Here is a 7989-nt window from a genome sequence, read left to right as displayed (position 1 = left end):
GAGAATGAATTGACTCGAGCAAGAACGAAAAATCTTTCTGGAGGCCCAGAGTAGTGATTTGCCTATCAGTATGACCTAAATGGATCGTGTATTTCACAAGTCTCTCGTTACTTCTGTATATCCAGCCTGTATCTAGATTGCAAGGCGTCCTTCCTAACCTCTTTACCCACCCACTTTCCTTGCCACCAGCAGGAGAAAAAGATTGCAGCCGTTATGGCTGCAGCCGTTACTTTTAGGTACAAAAGGGAGCGGGTTCTGGTAGCCACAGGAAAGAGCAAAATTTTCTCCTGGCCAGGTAAGATCTTCCTTGGGCCACCTGCACCGACAGTTTTGTTTGAAAAGTGGAACGGAGGTTGAGATCCAGGTGTAGTGGAGGAATTATGAGGTTACGTAGCTTTCACTGATAAAGAACAAGAACAGGGATGGACCTCGTAGCAGGCTGGTGTTGGGTGGATTAATGAGAGTAATTCCAAGCAGGCGAGGTAGCTCCGGGTGGCTTTTCAAACCGTAAAACTGCCTGTTTTGACTTGACCCCATGGCACACTCCTGTTTAATGAATATAATACGCCAAACATGATGTTAGGCTGGTAATGCTCCCACCCGCAATAGTTTGTGCACCAGGAGGGCCAGATACACCGAGGTTTCTGGCACTTTAATGCCTGCTCTAAGTAATAAGTAGGGATTCTTACCACTTTAATGTATGTTCTCCTAAACTCACTTCCTATTTAAAAGAAAAATATTTGTAAGAACCTCTTAAGGAGTTTCTTAAGAAAGCTCCGGTTTCTTTAGAGAGTGTTTTTAAGACAAACTTCTATTAACCTGAAAAAAAAATTTCAAAACTGAAACATGATTGAGAAATACTACTGCAAACAGCATCTCTGGCACACAGGGTACTTTCCAGCTCTGGCTAAGGCCTAAGTGTACTGATAAAAGTTGTCCCTTGCTCTGGTTCAGGTCCCTCACTCAGCACCTACTCCTCCTGATCTTTTGAATACTTTTTTTTTTCTCAGACTCTGAGCTTTGTGTACTCTAATTCCTACAATGTGCATTAATAGTCATAGATAAAGAATTTCCTATAAGGCTGCTGCTGGGAGGGTGAACTCATTTAGTTCCACAGCCTCAAAGGCCCTCTCTATGCTGATGTCTCCCAAACCTAGGTCTCTAGCTGGACCCTTTCAGGTGCTGAGTCTTCTCTAATTGCCTATGGGATATTTTTCACATTGAGACACATGGTACTTCAAAACCCAACTTGTTTAAAACAGAGCTTCTTATCTCATCTCTTTCCTCCCAAGCCAGTTCCTGCCCCTCATACCACACTTTCCAAGTTCTTGGAGCCAAAGCCTTTACAGCAGTATTCAATTCCCCCAAACTTCCTATTCAGTCCCCATATAATCCTGATCCTTCTTACTCTGCTCTCGTTTTTTTTCTGTTACATAATTGATCATTTTGTTCACTGTTTATTGTCCCCCTGCCCCAATCTAAGCTCTATGAGGGCAAGAATCTTTGTTTTGTTCAGTAGTATAGCTCAGGCAACTTGAAAAATACCTAGCAGATATTAAGTGCTCAATAAATGTTAGTTGAATGAATGGATCCCTTATAGCACAGGGGTTAGAAGTGCATCCTTTTTCTATTTAAACCTGAATTTAAATCCCATTTGAGACAGTTACTAGATATGTGACCTTATACAACCTCCCTAAATCTGGATTCCGTTACCTATTAAATTTGGATAAGATCCACTTTATGGGAGCTGCTGTGAGGATTAAATGAGAGAAGACAAGTGAAGTACCTCCCGTGTTTCCCCGAAAATAAGACCTAGCCGGACAATCAGCTCTAATGCATCTTTTGGAGCAAAAATTAATGTAAGACCTGGTCTTATTTTACTATACTATAAGACTGGGTCTTAATATAATATAATATGTAATATAATACTGGGTTTTATATTAATTTTTGCTCCAAAAGACGCATTAGAGCTGATTATCCGGCTAGGTCTATTTTCATGGAAAGAGAGTAGCACATAATAAATACTCTTTAAATAGTATCTGTTACTGTTGCCTTCCTGTTTGGTCCGTTACCAAATCCTGTTGATTATTCCTACAGAATGACTATTTCGTTTTCATTCCCATTGCCACTATTTAAATTTAAACCCTTTTATAATAATAGATTGCCTGGTCTGGCACAGTAAGATCTCTTCTTATTGATCCACATTCTTGAAATAATTTTTCTTGAGCAAGATCTCATTGGATTGCTTCTGTGTAGATTTCTTTGGGCTACTGAATAAAACTGTCTTTAACTTAGTGTTCAGTTTTCTACAACTTGACCTGTCCTATCGTTTGAGCCTTCTCTTCCACTTCATCCTCCTGTGTTTACTCGCAGGCTCCCTGCACAGCACTGCTCTGAGCAGCACGGCCTGATGACTCACTCCATTCCCTTCTACACCTGTGCCTCCTGAGCGCCTCTTCTGAGCAGCTCATATCCTCCAATTGGTCTCTCTTCTCCTAAATGCCCAGTGCTGATAATTTGAATCTTTTATTAACCTGAACCAAATGAAACAGCCAGTTTTGGAGGTCAAAACAGTCAAATACTGGTAATTATATGGTTTAACTTAAAAAGTTGTGTGCCTGGGCTCTACCAAAGACTGGCAGGGCAGATGCTGGGTACTTTTCATCTCTGTATCCTCTATCATCCTTGTCATGGAGTTTGGCTAATAAAAGTTCAATAAATGACTATTAAGTTGAACTGAAAACTATAGAAAGGAAGGGAACAACTGAGAAATGTTTTCATAATTGCAATCCGTTCCTTCTCATGAAGACATGGCTGCTGTAAAGCACCTCTGGGTATTCACTGCCATGAAGTTTTGGGATATTTTAAATCACACACATTGCAGGTCGTGAGAATTATTTCAAATGTTAATGAAACCTGATTCCTTCTTGAGGTTGCATTTAAGCCAGGCCCTGCAAGATGCATAGGATATTGGATGCTATATACACTTTAATATTCTTTAAGGATACTTCCTGGAAGGAATTGACCTCATTTCAAACAAACTGAAAGCTAGAATTAGATGTGGTCACTGCCCTCTAATTCTAACATGTCTGTTTTGCTCTCCAGTGTATCCTCAATACCAGACAGTGCCTACCATTGAAGTAAGTACTCAGATCACGCCATTGAATATGCATCCTTACTATTTGCGTTTTCTGTTATGGTTTTTTCTTTTTGAAGATATTTGTGAATAAACGAGAAATCCAGATTTCAAAAATAAAGGTCAGAGATTTTCTATTAGAATGTGAGATTTTTCCACCTAGGCAAATGAATTCCTCTGGGAAATCTTTCGGAAAGACAAACCCCTGGCCGACTCCATTGCTGAGGGAAATCCCCTAGAAGCAGACTTCTTGAATATGTGCCACTGGGCGCCAAACAGCAGCTAAACTACTCACCCAGGTGGACTTCCCCTTGCACTGGGGAGCTTTCACCAAAGTCTCTGGGTACGAATACTCCTGCAGCTTTAACACAAGCCTAGGGGGGCAGACTTGCTGTGTCTGTGTGGAAAATTTGATCTTCCTCTCTGTGGGGCCACCAAGTTAAGACTTTTTGAAATGACTTTCTGGTTTTTTGAAAAATTTCAGAGATGACTTTGACATCTCGTGAATCTTGGAAAATCTCCTGGGGGCCTCCGTTTGGCAAAGCCTACATTCTCCCCTGGGGGTGGAGGTAGGTGGAAGGTAGGGGTTACCCATAAGGCAAAGGTAAAGAGTGGCAGCGTAGATTCCCAGTGACTGCAGACATGCTGAATCACATAGTGTTTAAAGGCAAGATAAAAATTTAACCCTTAGCTTAAGATGCCCTGCTGGCAGTTTCAGTGAGCCAGGGAATATAAAAATGAAGCTTATCTGTGTTTCCATGTAACATTAGCAGGTGCCAAAACACAGTGTCCTGTGAGTTGGAGATAAGCACTGGTGTTAGAGTATCGTAGGTGAGTTAGGATTCCCCGATGTTAAGGGGCTCCAGATGTCAACTCTGGCCAGGACAGAGCTAGGGATGTGGCAGCTCTGGGTGAACAGTAGGAGGGAGGTAGAGCCCTCCTCGCCAGACTTTCATCAATTGGGTGCTTCCTCAGGGGACTGAGGGCAGGAACCTGGCTCTATTTGTATCTTTCCCTATGTGTATCTTCCTTATACCAATCTCAGTCCTGTAGTTTTTCCTGTACCCCAGTAGCTATGGTTGACTGCCTAGGAATTGTTATTCTGGCTGAGTCTCCAGGAAGGAAAAAAGGATGATTTCTCTATACTCCAGTTCTGTAATTTATAGGCAAAGGAAAGGGACAAATGGGGCACCAAATGTGTGGTGGGGTATGCTCGTGTGACGTACATGAGGTAGTTGGTTATGCTTTTACTCAAAAGCCCTGCAAACCCCTTACCTGAGTCCAATAAAGCAACACTCTCCATCCTCCTTGTCCATAACCTCTAGTACGGTTCTCTCCTCCTCCAGTACCAACGGTGGGGACAACGTGGTCTCAATCAACATAGTAGTCACACAGCTGTCATTTCCCTTTTTCTCCATGCCTTCCATACCAGTCAATATAATTCTGTACCTGGATTATATCAGTCATCCCCAGTAATAATGATGCTGTCCTTTGAATTGAAAGGCAATAAACTTGGATCAGCTCAACCCAAAGGAGATTTAACTAAAATTACCCAGGAACCCCTCTATAGAGCCAGAAACTTCAGCTTTCAGTTTACCCTTGAGTTTTAGCTATAACAACTCAGTATTACTCTCTTACAACTTTTGATGTTTCTCTTATTTTCCCAACTCCCTCTTCAATAAAAACTCCCTCTTAAATGCTTGACTGATCTTGTTTCTGGAAGCTATAGACTTTGAGAAACACTGAGAATCCTCATGGGTCGCCCCAGAATACTGGAAGAAGTAATGGAAGACCCCAGCTGGCTTGGGCTTAACCGTTGGTGGTTTTTAACATATAACTTCCCCTTAGGCATGATAGCACAGGAAGCCCTTTATAGCTTGAGAGAACAGCAAATGTCCCACTGAAAATAAGATGGGGAGGGGAGGGTCCTGAATCTGAACCATGGTCAGGCTCAGCTCTGAGCGTCAGCAGCACTGGATTTGAACCTGAGCCTTGTCACAGACTACCTCGTGACCACAGCCTCGGTTTTTTCTCTCAAAGGTGAGCATGCTGTACCCACCTTCAAGGCATAGAGGGGAAAAAAATATTAGCCACTACAGGGAAAATAAGCCACCTACTAGTAAACTTGAACTCAGCTTCTCTCCGGGAAAGGAGGGGGCCCTGGTGAATAAGGCCTGGATTGTTGGCTGTTTTGCTTTAGAAACCAAGTACTGCACAGACCTGCACAGTACTCGGCTGTTGTTCAGAAGTGAAACTCAGTCTGTTTTCTTAACTTGGAAAGCAGCCAGTTCTTACCCCGTCCCACACACATGCAGCCTCACCCACTCGTGACTGTGGATGGGGGGATGGAAGATCAAACGGTTCACTGAGAAGACTTTCACCCCTATGGTGTGTCCCTGCATCTTGACATCTTTAAGAATGTTATTGAACTTTATTCACTCTGCTCACCACCCCCATCCTTACTCCCACCCCCACTCCAGCCCCTTGATCGGGTGAGGAAAGAGAGGTGCAGAGGCTGGCCAGGCACGAAGAAAGTGAGTCAAGAACAGAGAGGAAATAAGACCCAACAGCCTTCCCTTCAGCTTAGAGACACTTCCTCTTCCTTGAGGTTTCCTAATTAGCTTCCTCTAATTCCTATTTTCTTACCACAAAATTAAGTCATCTCTGATGCTCAGAATAAGCCACATTCTCTTAGGATAACGAGAAAGAGTAAATGAATGAGGTTTCTGGTCATTATTACCAATATTTTCAGTCACTAATTTAGGAACAGTTGTTGGGAACCCACTCATAGATGGGAAAGTGAGAGAGTACTCCAGTCTTATTTTCTACTTGCTGTGAAAGGACTTGACGGATGTCACCTGAGGTCCCCTAACTTAACCCAGAGTGCATTTCATCCACAGTGGTGAAACAAAGGTGAGCTTCAAAAATCAACCACAGACAACAGATCTAAAACATTTCCAAGATTTAAAACTCTGGATTACTGCAGTCATCACAGCAACATGTATAGAGTAGATATCCAATAAGTAAATACATATTTAAAACATGGGGGTGGGCTTAAATGCTATGATTATAAAAGGTGGCATTGAGAAATTTTCATTATTTCTTGAGGCTCAACCAAAACATCAGACACCAAAAACTATGTTCCTGAGCTACCCAGTGTACACAAAATACCAAGGAGCAAGAGGGGAATTCACTCAAAGGAGAAGTGGAAATCGGGTGAAAATCAGGAAGACATTTTCAAACAACTTCTCCAAAGCACTTGAACAAACATTTATGGAGCCCCTTCTATAGGCAAGAAGCTGGGCTGGCTGCTCTGGGAGACATACAGAGGAAGCAGATGGGGTCCCCACCAGAGTTCGGTGGGGAAGATGAGACATGAAGGAAAGCAACGTTAGTTAACGTGAGGCAGCTCACAGGACATCAGGCAGAGTCCAACACAACACTGCAGATGGGTAATGACCACGGGCCATAAGGGATGCAAGCCACCTGCTGGAAGAAGTCTGTCGGGGCTCAGCTTGGGAGGACAAAGACTGCCAGGAGTTAGTTGTTGGGAGCAGTGTGGATGGGGGCATCACAGTGCAACATGGAGGGGGAGTGGCATGAACAAAGCAGCAGAGGAAGGAAAAAAGAGCCTGTGTTTACGGCATGGCAATGGCCTGTTTTGCCTGGGACACAAAAATGTTCCGGATTAGGGTACAAATGCAGGAAGGAGGCCTTGAATGGCACGCTAAGGCACTTATGCTGTGGTTGGAAGGCAGTGGGGAGACATTTAATGTTTTTGAGTAAAGGAAGCAGCATGATTAGAATTAAGCTCTGGGACGATAAACCTGGTGGCAGTATTTATGATGAACTGTAGCTAGAAATACCAATCCGGAGGCTACTGCTAATAGTCCAAGTGTAAGTTTTTGAAGGCCCGAACTGGGGCAGAAATGGGAACGGAAAGAAATGAATACCTGCAAGAGATTTTTAAATAGCTCTCCCTCCATTATTAAAAGTAATACACTATTCATAGAAGCAGTCTTTGTAATAGGCAAAACCTGGAAGCTATCCAAAGGCCCATCAACAGTAGAACAGATAGACTGTGGTATATTCACACTATAGAACATTTTATAATAATGAAAATGAATGAAATGTAATTACATGTAACAAGACAGATGAACCTCACATAATATTGAATGAAAGAAGCCAGCCACAAAAGAGCATATCCTGAATGATTCCATTTATATAAAGTACAGAAACAGGCAAAATGAATCTATACTGTTAGGGGTTACCTTTGTGGGGACAAGAAATGATGGAAGCATCTGTGTTCTCATAACCGTATGATGAGATTGTGATAAAACTACAATTTGGTTTTTGTTTTCCCATTCTTCCTTTAATCTTTCCTGGCTCTAGATGAAAACTCTGGCAGGTCCCATTACTTCTCTGTTCCTCCTAGATAACACACAGTGCTTTGGTCACTTTAAGTAACACATGCAGTCTCATTCATAAATTAGAATATTCCTTTCTGTAACAATAAAAATTCCAAACAGCATTGCATCATGTCTACTCTGCCAGCTTAAGGCTGGTTTCAGACTAAAGCCTCTAGTGGAAAAGGGGTGGGGGCATGATTGGCTTTTCCACCCTCATCACTCCTAGCTCATGCCCTGACCCCAGTCAAGGTGGAGGATGGGCAGTGAAGGGCTGGGATGGGGAGGCTGGGTAAGGGGGTGGCTTCATGCTTTCTAGGCCCGGCAGATGTATAAAGCTGGTGTCTCTGGTGAGCCTGGCAGATGATTAAAGCGGATGCTTCCTATTTTTCTAGGTTCTTCAGTGGTTCTCTATCTTTACATGTAGGCGGCCAGTGCAGCTTTTTC

The 7989-nt window shown here is 42.8% G+C and overlaps 1 long non-coding RNA gene across 1 annotated transcript; it reads left to right on the top strand.

Annotated features, from left to right (window-relative positions):
* Positions 1 to 95: 95 nt before the first annotated feature.
* LOC141570627 (uncharacterized) lies at positions 96 to 2724 on the top strand. The gene is made up of 2 exons (XR_012494843.1): positions 96 to 295; positions 2374 to 2724. It is a non-coding gene; the product is annotated as an uncharacterized LOC141570627 (long non-coding RNA).
* Positions 2725 to 7989: the final 5265 nt, after the last annotated feature.

This window comes from Rhinolophus sinicus, linkage group LG03, assembly GCF_036562045.2.
Source record: "Rhinolophus sinicus isolate RSC01 linkage group LG03, ASM3656204v1, whole genome shotgun sequence".
Taxonomy (NCBI): Eukaryota; Metazoa; Chordata; class Mammalia; order Chiroptera; family Rhinolophidae; genus Rhinolophus; species Rhinolophus sinicus.
The sequence above is the reverse complement of the archived record's forward strand: the minus strand, read 5'-3'. Positions and strand labels throughout refer to the sequence as shown.